Below are 12,791 nucleotides of genomic sequence, written 5' to 3'. Positions count from 1 at the left end.
AGAAGTCATGAGGAGACAATGCGTTACTACCAATGTTTTCCCAATGGGCAATTTCTGCCAGTGGTGCAACTACACCCTCCGTGGTGCTACTAACCCATCGCCTGGGACATAGCTGCCTAGGAAATTACCATCAGGGTACCTTTTAATTTGCGGAGATTGGGCATGGTTAGGTATACCATCCCATCCCGTTGGAGGGCCTTGCACCATTGGTCAACTGAGCTTAGCTATGCCTCACGCACACCTGAACAGTACCCATCGTGTGCGGTGGAAGCGAGGCCTGGCCCAAATACTAGCGCAGGGATGTGATGATGATGTTAATCTTTGGTCCAAATGGCAGGTGATTGTTATTTCTATTTTTTGCCGGGAGCAGCCGCCGCTCGTGCACATCGGAACCTGAAGAAGTTGAGTTGTTGGGTGGTAAAGTATGCTAGTGATACCAGCAAGGTATTATCTGAATTAGCTGATGATTTATCTTCTGTACAACATGCAGTATTAGAAAATAGAGCTGCTATTGATTTTTTGTTTTTAGCTCATGGCCATGGTTATGAAGATTTTGATGGTATGTGTGATATGAACTTGAGTGATCACTCTAAATTGATACATAAGTAGACACAACAGTTAGTAGAACATACTCAAAATATCAAGCAAGATGTAGTATTTTTCGGTATAGATGAATTAGTCAATTGGTTTGGCCTCACCAGATGGCCTCAAGGTTTATGTAAGATTGGTTTACTTGCACTTTGTATCATATTGATAATTGTAATGTGTTTTAGTTGTATGTAAGTAATACTTAAGAAGTTATTTGCCAAAGCTGTTAATATTATGAAAAAGATAAAGGTTTTGTTGAAGAATGGTTTGAGGTACAAGGACATGGACCTCTATTAAGTACTAAAAGGTTGTGAATAGTTACATAACAAGTATATTAAGAAGTTACAAGATCAATCAAAAAGAAAAAGAGAAAAAGAAAAAGAGAAAAGAAAAAGGACATAGTACATAGTAAGATTAATACATACTGCTTTTTTTTAAAAAAAAAAAAAACAAAAAAAAAAAACAAAAAAACCCAAACAAAAACAAAAACAAACAAACAAAAAAAAAACCAGACTTCGCCCGTTATGAATGTAGTAGTTGAATGTTGCAATCTTAAATTTAACACAATTCGGCAACTATGAAGGTCCTAGGACTCCGTTATGCTATGAGACGGTGGGACCTGGAGACGCTTATAGGGGCCCCCCGACAACATTTCGTCGGATAAGTCTCTCCTATCCTTCTTTTGGCTCTCTGCACTAGTGGACGCCAGACCTTCCTAATATTAAACAGAGCTCTGTTAAAGAGTGTGTGAGTATGAATGATTGTATGAAATAGAGACATGTTATTAATGCGAAGTCGATTCTTACTTGATGAAGACAACGAAATCTGTTTGATAACTTGTTAACCAATTTGTTTGATTCATTAATTGAGTGGTTTGAATAGTCTTTAGATTATTTCAAAAGGGCATTACAACATTGAATGTATCAACCTGTTTCATTCATTAATTGAGTGGTTTGAGTAGTTTCTAGATTGTTTTAAAAGGGCATTATATTATTGAATGTATCCTTAAGTTTTGCACGTTTTTGTTACTTGCACTATATTTGTTTGAAAATTAGCACTGCAAAATTTTAAACCAAACATGGGCTTGTGCAAAAAGAAAAGGGGGGATATGTTGGGGAATGTTAGAGAGGTTTGGAGAATGTTGGAGAATATTCCTGAATATTCTCGAAGAGATAGGAGGTACGACCCCTTTGCTATGCCCAACCCCATGTTTGGGAGGCCAATTAGATCGGCCCATACTCCGGTGCTACCTGCACCAGGGATTCGCTGTGCCACAGGTAAACACACCGGGTGTCCAATAAAAAGTTATGTTGGTGGCTGGGGCGTGGTCACAGAAGCACTATATAAGAAAAAGTTGCTGCGCAATAAACCAGAAGTCCGTTTATCAACCATATTGGTTGCACGCATTTTCTTTGCCGCTCCCGCAGTTCGGGGAGGTCATCTATAGTGATAGGGAAACATCTGAAGATCCCAATGAAATGCCACACAGGAGGCCTCTGCTTAAAAAGCTCACACAGGGTGTCCCTGATACGTACTCCCACATTTTGGGGGGGGAAGGGTCTTTGGAGAAGATGATGAAACACCATCAACTGTCAGTGAATTTGTTAGCCAGTTAAGACAGTATGAAGACACTGTCTCTAACCCTCTACAGGCTCATGCTGTGGAAAAAATGGATGAGGAGTTAAAAACCACAGCTGAGGAGATAAAAACCTCTTTTGAGAAGCTGCATGATCATAGAATCATAGAATCATAGAATCATAGGGGTTGGAAGGGACCTTGAAAGATCATCTAGTCCAACCCCCCCTGCCAGAGCAGGGCCCCCTAGAGTACATCGCCTAGGAACGTGTCCAGGCGGGTTTTGAATGTCTCCAGTGAAGGAGACTCCACAACCCCCCTGGGTAGCCTGTTCCAGGGCTCCGTCACCCTTACAGTAAAAAAAAATTTTCTGATATTCAACTTGAACCTCCTATGCTCCAATTTACACCCATTACCCCTTGTCCTATCACTGGTCACCACTGAGAAAAGCCTAACTCCATCTCCCTGACACTCACCCCTTACATATTTGAAAACATTGATGAGGTCACCTCTCAGTCTCCTTTTCTCCAAACTAAAGAGACCCAGCTCCCTCAGCCTTTCCTCATAAGGGAGATGTTCCACTCCCTTAATCATCTTAGTAGCTCTGCGCTGGACTCTTTCAAGCACTTCCCTGTCCTTCTTGAACTGAGGGGCCCAGAACTGGACACAATACTCCAGGTGCGGCCTCACCAATGCAGAATAGAGGGGGAGGAGAACCTCTCTTGACCTACTAACCACACCCTTTCTAATGCACCCCAGGATGCCATTGGCCTTCTTGGCCACAAGGGCACATTGCTGGCTCATGGTCATCTTCTTGTCTACCAGGACCCCCAGGTCTCTTTCACCTACACTGCTCTCCAGCAGGTCAGCCCCCAACCTATACTGGGACATCGTGTTGTTCTTCCCCAAATGCAAAACTCTACACTTCCCCTTGTTGAATTTCATCATGTTTCTCCCTGCCCAACTCTCCAGCCTGTCTAAGTCTCTCTGAATGGCAGCACAGCCTTCTGGTGTGTCAGCCACTCCTCCCAGCTTAGTGTCATCAGCAAACTTGCTGAGGGTACATTCTATACCCTCATCCAAGTCGTTGATGAAGATATTGAACAACACCGGTCCCAGTACCGACCCCTGAGGGACTCAACTAGTCACACACCTCCAACCAGATTCTGCCCCATTGACTACAACTCTCTGACTCCTTCCTTTCAACCAGTTCCTGATCCACCTCACTACCTGATCACCAAACCCATACTTGATCAACTTATCTACAAGGATGCTGTGAGACACGGTGTCAAATGCTTTACTGAAATCAAGATAAACCACATCTACCGCTCTTCCATCATCTATCCACCTAGTAATTTCCTCATAGAAGGCTATGAGGTTAGTCAAACATGATTTACCCTTGATAAAACCATGCTGACTGCTCTTGATGACCCCCATGTCCTTGATATGCCTGGAGATAGTGACAAGAACAAGTTGTTCCATCACCTTTCCAGGGATGGAGGTGAGGCTGACCGGTCTATAGTTACCTGGGTCCTCCTTCTTGCCCTTCTTGGCAAGAAATGATGCATTTTTCTGCTGTGATGCTGAAATTTTGGGATACTGTGGTAAGTGTACTTGCAGAGGCTGATTTATGCATCAAGTCTGGTGATGCTAACGGTGGCTTGCATTCTGCACCTTTGCAAGTAAGCATTCTGAAACTGTGAGAGCTGAATTTTACTAAGTAATAGAAAGATAAAAATCAGATGAGTGAAACTGTTATGCATGTAAACATAGTTTTGGAACCACTTTGCAGAAGGGTGCCTGCAGAGTCTTTCGGGGTGGAATACTCACTGAGTTGGGTGTGTGAGGAGTGATTGTGTATTTACAAGTATAAGATAAACGCAGCACCTAAGCACTATGAAAAAGACAACCTGATTATATTTCCTGTTCAACAATTGATGCGAAAACAATGTTTATTGTTGTGACTATTAGGGGGTTTAGAAATTAAATATTTTTTTCTAAAATAAATCTTTAGGTCAAGAAGCAGCAGAAGCCAAACTTGTTGGAGTTATGGAATGTTTTCCTGAAGTACAGGAAAGCTGGTAAGCTGCCTGGAAAAGGTTGCATGATGTCCTGCTCTGCCAAAGTAGACTTGCTAAGTAGTTGTTTTGTATTTTCTTACTATAGAAAGTGAGAGAAGTAAGTTTTGAAAACAAAGCACTTTTTCATTTGAGAAAGAAAAAAGCCATATAGTTAAAATAAAGATATTAATCACCTCCAAAGCCTCTGTCCCTGGCCAATCCCTTTTCCCTCCTGCTCCTCTCTTAGCTGGCTCATTTTCCAGACATTTCCCTTCTTGCTTTTTTTGCTGTGTTGGCCCTGAAGCAATCTGACCAAAATGTGCAGATAGAGAGGAGGAGGATTGGAGTGTCTTGGGTGTTCCCCAGAGGTGTACTGGGTGCTGCTTGCAGCTGTGTCAGCTGTTGTGCACAGCCCCCTTCTGCTGGCAAGGGGGCAAGAGGAGGCAGCAATGTAAAGGAAATGCTGTGATGGGGCTGGGGGTGAAGAAACCCTTGGCTAATGCTCACTTCTTGGTTTGTCCTTCAGCAGCAGAACCACTGCAGATCTTGTGGATGCAGGGCTTGAGGGATGGGGAGCAGCAGAGTGAAATACAAAGACTGAGTGTCTCTCTTCTTCCCTGCTGTGTAGGTGCCCGTCCAGGTGTGGGAGCAGGAGAGGAGGAAGATCCTGATTCTCCCTGGAGTTCTTCCTGGGATTCTGAGGTACTTTGTGTTAAGGACAGGGAGGTTTCCATGGTGGGGCTGGGAAGGGTAGGAGGGAGATCCAGGAGCACCTGAGAGCTTGCTGTAACTGAAATGAAGCTGGGCTGAAGTGGGGAAGTGCTTCTCAGGGGCTGTGCAGAAGCAGGGCTGAGACTGAGGACAGGAGGCATTTCTTTCTGCTCATGCAGATTTCCATGGAAAAGCTGAAGGCCTTGTAAAAGCAAGCTCAGCCAAGTTTCCCTTCTGCCTTCGGCAGGCAAAGTCTTTTTCAAGCTGGCAGTGGGTGGCAAAGCAGGTCCTTGTTTCAGCTCTTTCCATCTGTTTGGTTTGATCTCTTTTAGGAAGAGTCACCTGAAGAGGAAGAAATGGAGGAGATTCAGGAGCAGGAAGAATTATGGGCTGCAATTGCTGCATGTGTCACCAAGTACATTTTTAATGAAAGTCCTGATATTTTTACAGGGACTGCAGAGAACAAGAGTGGTGAGAGGAATGATTTGTTTAATACTGATTGAGATTCTTCCTCTACGAATGCACAGTAAATGACCAAATATTGTGTATACTTCTGACACTGAATTTTTTCCCTCACTTGTGAATCCTGGTGGGATTCCTGTTCTTTTTGATTCTTTCTGTGAGAACTGAAATCGTGGCCTTGTGTTGCAAACAGTGCTGTGTATCAAGGAAGTGCCCTTCTTGCTTTTTTTGCTGTGTTCTCCCTCTGGACCAAGTGTTTTGTTGCAGCAAGCTGCATGCACGTTGCTGTGTGTGACCTGAATGAACACTGACCAAGTGACAGAAGAAATATTGTCCGCCTATCTTTACTGAAACAGTGGAGGAGCCTCAGGCCTCAGAGGAGGAGGAGGAGGCCCCCTTTGCATTGCTGGAAGCATCTTGCTCGTTACTGCATGGCACACAGTTTATCTGAGAGAGAGATCCTGCACCTTGAAGACACTGGATTGAATTATTTGTGTCTATACTGATATTTAGAAACTTTCTTTTTTACATAAGAAAGTCAAATGACACCAAAGAAAGGATTTAACACAGATGCACATGAAATGTGTATTCTGATCATTTTCTCTCTAGCAGCTCACAAATTTGAGGGGTTGTGATGTTTTCTGTTAAGATTGTTCTCACCATTAATCAAGATGCACTCTAGGAGTAAATAAGTAGCATAAAGTCATGCTGGTTGTAAAAATCTGTTGTTTTCACTGTAGGTGAGCACTCAGGATCTACTTTCCATACGTCATCACCAGCAAAAATAGAGGCCTAAAGGAAGCCACTGACAACTCTGGGGTGCAGGTATGTGAAGCCAAATATTTTGCATTAGAGTCTGGACTGGTAAGTGGCATTATAGAGTAAAGTTCATTATACAGTAAGGTAAAGAAAAGTAACCAGAAAGTGACTAATGGTGAAGCCCAAAAAGGCCAGCAAAACTGTTTAGAGACAGAGTTTTGAGCCTTTAAACAGCAAAGGTATTTATTTTCGGATCCAAGGAACTCCCAGCTCGCGCTGGACAAAGAGTTCCACGCCCGAGGGAAAGGGTTAGGGTATTTATAGGGGAGGTTACATACATATTCATAAGTTTGCAACATATAATTATAATATCCATGAAAGGCGGAGTCTGGGCGGAGTCAGGTGGAGTCTTGGCGGAGATGTCGGGGGGGTCTTTGAATGAAGTAAGAAATCTTTATCTCTCCTGTTTTCGATGACTTCATCCTCTTGTTACAGAGCGAAATTGGACCCTTGCGATAATTTCTCCCTTATCTGCTGGTTGTGGCTGCCTCATCCTGTCTCCGTGCAGGTGTTCGCACTCCCCCAGTGCCTAGTTAGCCTTGGCAGTGCCTTGTTTTGAGAGCGAGACCTACACTTTACAGAAGTTAATCCACTCGCTGCCTAGTTGGCCTTGGCAGTGTCTTGTTTTTAAAAGCAAGATCTGTACTTACAAGACAGAAGATGTTCACACTGCTTTAGTGGAAAGCTACAGGAATTTATCCTGCCAGGACTTAACCCTGTCAGGGTCTTTTCTTTGTTTCATGGTGATGGCAGAGTCCTGCAGAGGAAGGTTGTGTTACTGTCTGAAGTTGGGTACAGTCCTCTTAGGACGAGGAAAAATCCTTGCCAGATGCTGGATATTTGCTGTACTGCTGCTTTGTTTCTGGCTGGTTTGCTTCAGTTTTGACCAGTGTTGTTCCTGCTGTGCTGTGCAGACAAACAATGCAGTCAAATGCTTTTTCCCCATGCAAAATGCATATTGAAGGGAAGAGGGAGATTTGTCTGTAACAGGCAGATGTGTGTGATTAAACATGCCTGGTCTTCCTCTTTGTAAGAGAAAGCTCATGCAAAAAGCTTTGAAATTTGGTGACTTTTGGTGTTATCCCTGCTTCTGTAAACGTTTTTTTGGCCATGTCAGGAAGTATTTGAAAAAGATTTTTTCTGATGGCATTCCTGTCAAGAATAGGGCAGGCATCCTGTTGGTGTTGGGAATCTGGGGCAGGGCTGGGCAGAGGAGTCTGGAGTCCTGAGTAACACCTTCGGGGAGAGTGAAGCACATTATTCCCACTTTTGTGACATGGAAGCAGTTGTTTTTCTCTAGAAAAGCTCTCCCAACTGATACGGATTCTTGCTGTGTTTTGACAGTGTCGGGATCTGGAAGAGCAGCAGCTTCAATATGAGCATCAGATTTATTACTATTACGTAAGTTCCTACAAGGATAAGAAAAGAGAACTAAGAGATAAGTCCCAAAAACTTAAAGACCTCCTGTCATCATCTTCTGAGACCAGGGCTACAGTAAAAGAGCTGAAAGAGCGTGTGCAGTGGTGAGAGACTGACACAGAGAACCAAGGTGTCTGTCACTGTCTGGGGTTGTGTGAAAATTTGTTGTCCAATTTGCTGTGTAGGTTGGACAGATTTCCTATAATTACACAGATTATAAGGGAATATGAGGACCCAGTTTCCAAGGCGCAGTCTTTCCCTTTTCTCCTTTTCTGCAGAGGAAAAAATATAAGTAGAAATTCATAGCAGCTGCCAGCTCTTGTCTGGTTTGGCTGAGAGAACAGCAAGAGGGAAAACAAAATGTGAATCAAAATCACCTCTTTGCCTTTGCTTCAGTGGGGGCATCTGTTTCCATTGTTAGATACTGGCCTGTTAGGTGGGAAATCTGATGAAATATTTTCAGGAATTGTGTCCCTTGCCTTTCTGTGGAAGTTGGCTGACAGATGGAGGTGTAGTGCAGCTGCTCTGGGGAGAAGGTGAGGTGGAGGTCCTCACTTCTTTGAGGAGGAATCCTTTTCTGTCTTCCAGAGACAGTGGTCTTTGGTTAGCAGCAGGGATGAAGAATATTGCTGAGAGAGAGGGGGCATTCTTCCCAAATGAAAAGAATTCTTGAGGGTGGTAGCTCTGGGCTTCTGCCTTGGCTGCTGAGGGCAGTGAGGAGGGAAAGTTGCCTCCCAGAGTAAAGCTGGGCCTTGACACTGGGCAGGTACAACTGGTGGGCAGGGGGAGTTCCCTTTTTCCCTGTGGTGGTTGCAAGTGTGTTTTCTGCTTCAGGAGCAGGCAGCCTCCCAGGACAGTCTGGAAGAGATCAGAGCCTCTGACCACCATGCACAGAGAAAGCTTCTAATGTGCAGAATTAGAGATCTCAGATGGGAACTGGACAACATAAAAAATGCCCTCCAAGAAAACACTTTTGAAGAAGAAAAATATGAAAATCGGAATCTTGAGGAAGTAAAACCTAGAAGATGTGTAGAAAAAAAGCTGGAAAGGTGCGTAGCTACTTTTTGGAGTGCTAATAAGAGGCTCCTTTTTTCTCCTGTGTTTTGCTGCTGGGGTTCCTCTTCTACATCTGCTGAGCATTATGTATGTAAGCCTAGGGTGGCATATTTGAGAGGAAAGTTCCTTAAGACCCTTTACCTTCATTATAACTGTCTTAATTTTTCTGGAGTGTTCCAACAGTAACAGCACTGATCATGGAATTAATAGGGTTTTCATAATGGATTGTGTTTTCAAAAGGAATATATGGCAGAAAAGATGAATTTCATGTCCTTTCCTTGAATAAGGAGAGGTCCTGCAGAGAACAGAATTTGATTCTGAGAAGGAAAAAAAAAAAAGTCGTCTTTTGGCTACCATTTTATCAGCGTTTTTGAGGTTTGAGCTCTCCATGGGAAAGGGATTGTAGCTCAGGGTTGTTTTGCAGGTGTTCTCTGCCTTTTGGAAGAAGCTGTGTAATCACACAGCATTCACAGATTGCTTTGAACCTCTCGTGCTGAGCAGTCCCAAGTGTTGGTAACTCTTGCTGCTCCTTGCAGGTGGTTTGACTGCTAAGATATAGGCTCCCCAAAACCCCTCAGGTCAAATGCTGTTCTGGGTTTGGTCACTCTGTGTGAAAAAAGTGTGTTTGGTCCCATTCAGTGTGAAAACCACAGCACAGCCTCGTTGCATCCCTGCAAGTTAATAGATGGTTTTGAAGATGATTTTGTTTGTTTTTCCCCTGCTGCTCTTTAAGAATTGCTGCTCTGGTGGAATTTAGTAATAAGACCTGTGTTTCTTTTTAAGCCTTTCCATGGAAAATGTCAGACTGGAAGGCACAGTCCAGTAGCAAAGACGTATGATTGAAGCCCTTGAGGGAACCCTGCAATCCTCTGCCTCAGGAAGCTGGTCCTCAACTTGCCTTGTTGTGAGCTCCTGAGCCTCCTTACCGATTGCTGTGGGGAAATGTTAAGATGAGGTTTTCCTGGAGAGCTGAGGGGAGCTGAGTTCCTGCTTTATCCTGAATACAGGCTGCTGGGACAGCATCCTGGCCCCTCCCCAGCTTTCTGGTTTTGAGAGTTTTCCATGGTACTTTGGGAAATGCTCCTTAATGCTCTAAAAGTGCAGGATTTGTCCCAAATCCAGTGGTGTGACTGTTGTCTGCCTTAGGCCCCTCCTGGCCTCAGATGCTGCTTCAGACACTTGCTGTCCTGGGAATTCCACAGGGGCTATTGATGGCAAGCAGCTTGTGCCAGAGGCCTGACTGGCATCCCCAGGCTGGAACAAAAACACACTCCCCAGAACTTTTGCTGTGCAGAATTGCTTTTCCTTTGGCCACTCCGTGTGCCTTTGTTTTCCTGAAGCAGTGAAGAGGAATGCCTGTGGTATCATTTCCCATGGAAGCCTTGGAATTCTCCACTGCTGCTGCTCAGTGGTTGGTTTTAGCTTGGATAAGGTGCTTTCAGCTGTGGCCTGTATGAGTAAATCATTTATGTATTTAAGTGGTGCATGAGGGTTCTGGTGAAGACTGCTTGTGAAAGTGTGACTTTGCTGTAGTGCTGGTGAGGAGAGGGAGAGAGAGGGAGAGGAGAGGGAGAGGAGAGGGAGAGGGATGGCAGTCGGGGTGCTGGTCCTTCCTCTTTGGTTCACAGGGCATGGTTTTCAGATGTCCTGTGGGCGGGAAAAGCTCCTCCTGATGGTTTTCACTGAAGTTTCTTTGTGTCCCGCATGGTGTTCTCCCTCTCCTTGAAGAAAAGAGCAGAGGAGATGACTGCAACCAGTTTTACAGTGCCCTCAGACTATGGCCATTTTGATCATTGGTGTTGGGTATAATAGGAATAAAGAGGTGAAGAGGTTAGTGTAGTATTCATTTTTGGTAATAAGGAGTCTGGAACTTTCAGGCTGGAAAGTCAGAGTGTGTCTTCTTGCTTCTTTTACATCTTTTGTAGATACATGACCACCTGGAGGACTTCATACCCAGCTTAGGCCCATCACGGGCAGCTACAGAGGAGCAGCACCAGCAGCAGGTACATGAGAGGCTTGTGTGTTTTATACTTTGCTTTTTCTTACAGAGTGCTGCTAAAGCATCCAGTAAACTTGTGTTCTAGATACTTGAGCTGAATCAGCAGGTTCTGTTCCACTTTGATGCTGGATCTGCTAGGCAAATCTTGGTCCCTTTGGGTAGCAGCGTAAATAGCATTGCCGATCTGAAAAGGTTTTCTTGCTCTCAGGAGATGTAGAGCTGCTAGAGAAACAGTGAGGGTATGTTCTGTGGTGGGAGCTAAAGGAATTTTTCTCTGCTATCATTATGAACTCCAGAGGATGTCTGTAAGAAAGTTTTTGGGCTATTTTGTGTGTGTGTCTTCTTACATTGCAAAGTTGTGAGCTCCTCTTCTCACTTCTAGAGTGTTCATTCTTTCTACGAGCCCCAGGTGCTGCAATTTGGTTCCATGCTGCCTTAGCCTTAGCTGGAAATCTTGGATGGGGAGAGGAGAGTTTAGGCCTGTTTCTATGTAAGTTTCTGCTTTCCATTGCAGTGTTATCTCACTGGTCACCTTAGTTTTTCCTTTTGCCCCTGTTGCTTTCACAGCTGCAAAAGCAGGTTTTGCTGTCTGTGCCATCAAAGGACTTGCACAGTGTGAGGAAAAAGAGGCTGAAGAAAAAGAGGCTGAAGAAAAAGAGGCTGATTGCACCCTGGAGACAATGATTCTCCACTTGGAAGGAGAAAGAATGAACTCTTGAAACAGGTGAGCCCAGGAAACCCTCCAGAGGACCAGCCAGTACCCAGCACAGCACCACCTCGTTCACATTTTGTTGAGTACTTCTCTATTCAGGCGTTTGTGTTATTCCTGCTCTTCAGGTTTAGGCTCCCTTGTGATTTAGGGATCCTCCAGGAAGCAGATAAAAGCTATCTGAATCCCTGTGTGTAAATTTTGGAGTGGTTGTATCAGGCAGAGTTGCTGGTGTGGTTTGCTATCAGCTGACCACATTGAGTAAGGATGCAGTTGCCCGTTTTTTCCTGGATTTCTTCTGGTCATCTTCTGCCCCCTGTGTTTCTGGGCAGGGTAAAATGTTTCGTGCTTCCAGTTCAGTGTCTGGAGGAGCTGCTGCATGTTTTGAGAGTAGTGGGAGCCTAAAAACCTTGCAGAAAAACATACTGAAGGAATGGGGGGCAAATGAACTAGTGCCTGGGAAATAAGAAACAGCTGCCAGATTCCAAGGAGCAGTCTTTCCTTTTTCTTCTTTTCTGCAGAGGAAAAAATATAAGTAGAAATTCATAGCAGCTGCCAGCTCTTGTCTGGTTTGGCTGAGAGAACAGCAAGAGGGAAAACAAAATGTGAATCAAAATCACCTCTTTGCCTTTGCTTCAATGGGGGCATCTGTTTCCATTGTTAGATACTGGCCTGTTGGGTGGGAAATCTGATGAAATATTTTCAGGAATTGTGTCTCTATGGTTTCTGTGGAAGTTGGCTGAGAGATGGAGGTGTAGTGCAGCTGCTGTGGGGAGAAGGTGAGGTGGAGGTCCTGCCTGTAGATCCTGTTGTGTGCCCAATAGCAAAGCAGTTCTCCTGATGGGTAAAGATGAAAAGGTGATGTACAAAGCAGTCTCTGCAAGGGCACCTCAAGGGCTGCTGTTGTGTAGAGGCAGGGAGATGGGAAGAGTCCCCACAAGGCTGTCAGGGTCCATGAACTCCAGGGGCAGGAGCAATCCCACACCCCGTCCCCAAGAAGAGCAGCACAGCTCTGGTGCCAGAGAGCCATGGGGATGAGCCAAGAGTGCAGATCCCCAGGGCAGCCCCTGGGGACAGGCAGATCTGCATTCCTGCCAGGACGTGGTGTCCATGGGTGAGGGTCAGGGCTGAGAGCAGCTCGGGGCCGTGGCAGCATCTTGTAGGTCTGGTACTGTAGGGGATTGGAACTTGTCCTTGTCGTGGCCAGACCTACAGGTCCTGTTGTCACTGTGCAGGGGACAGTGCTCAGGAAAGAGGTGATGGGAGGGGAGGGCTGGAGGTGAGGCATCCTCCTTACTTCTTTGAGGAGGAATCCTTTTCTGTCTTCCAGAGACAGTGGTCTTTGGTTAGCAGCAGGGATGAAGAATATTGCTGAGAGAGAGGGGGCATTCTT

The 12,791-nt window shown here is 44.9% G+C and overlaps 2 long non-coding RNA genes across 5 annotated transcripts in view; one reads left to right on the top strand and one right to left on the bottom strand.

The window, feature by feature from the left end:
- Positions 1-3,894: 3,894 nt before the first annotated feature.
- The window catches only part of LOC139789286 (uncharacterized), a 30,655-nt gene continuing 21,758 nt past the window's right edge, over positions 3,895-12,791 (top strand). The window contains exons 1-6 of one of the 4 annotated variants that reach the window (XR_011723123.1): positions 3,895-4,244; positions 4,852-4,925; positions 5,267-5,405; positions 6,137-6,221; positions 7,560-7,766; positions 8,472-8,702. This is a non-coding gene — a long non-coding RNA (uncharacterized lncRNA). Of the gene's footprint in view, positions 4,245-4,851; positions 4,926-5,266; positions 5,406-6,136; positions 6,226-7,559; positions 7,767-8,471; positions 8,703-12,791 lie in introns of those variants that run through there. The other 3 variants (XR_011723124.1, XR_011723125.1, XR_011723122.1) reach the window with 3 other exon arrangements.
- LOC139789289 (uncharacterized) lies at positions 4,098-4,857 on the bottom strand. The gene is made up of 2 exons (XR_011723128.1): positions 4,325-4,857; positions 4,098-4,280 (listed from the first exon to the last, which is right to left on the bottom strand). It is a non-coding gene; the product is annotated as an uncharacterized lncRNA (long non-coding RNA).

This window comes from Heliangelus exortis, chromosome W, assembly GCF_036169615.1.
Source record: "Heliangelus exortis chromosome W, bHelExo1.hap1, whole genome shotgun sequence".
NCBI lineage: Eukaryota > Metazoa > Chordata > Aves > Apodiformes > Trochilidae > Heliangelus > Heliangelus exortis.
Note: the sequence above shows the minus strand (reverse complement) of the source record. Positions and strands in the feature narration are given on the sequence as shown.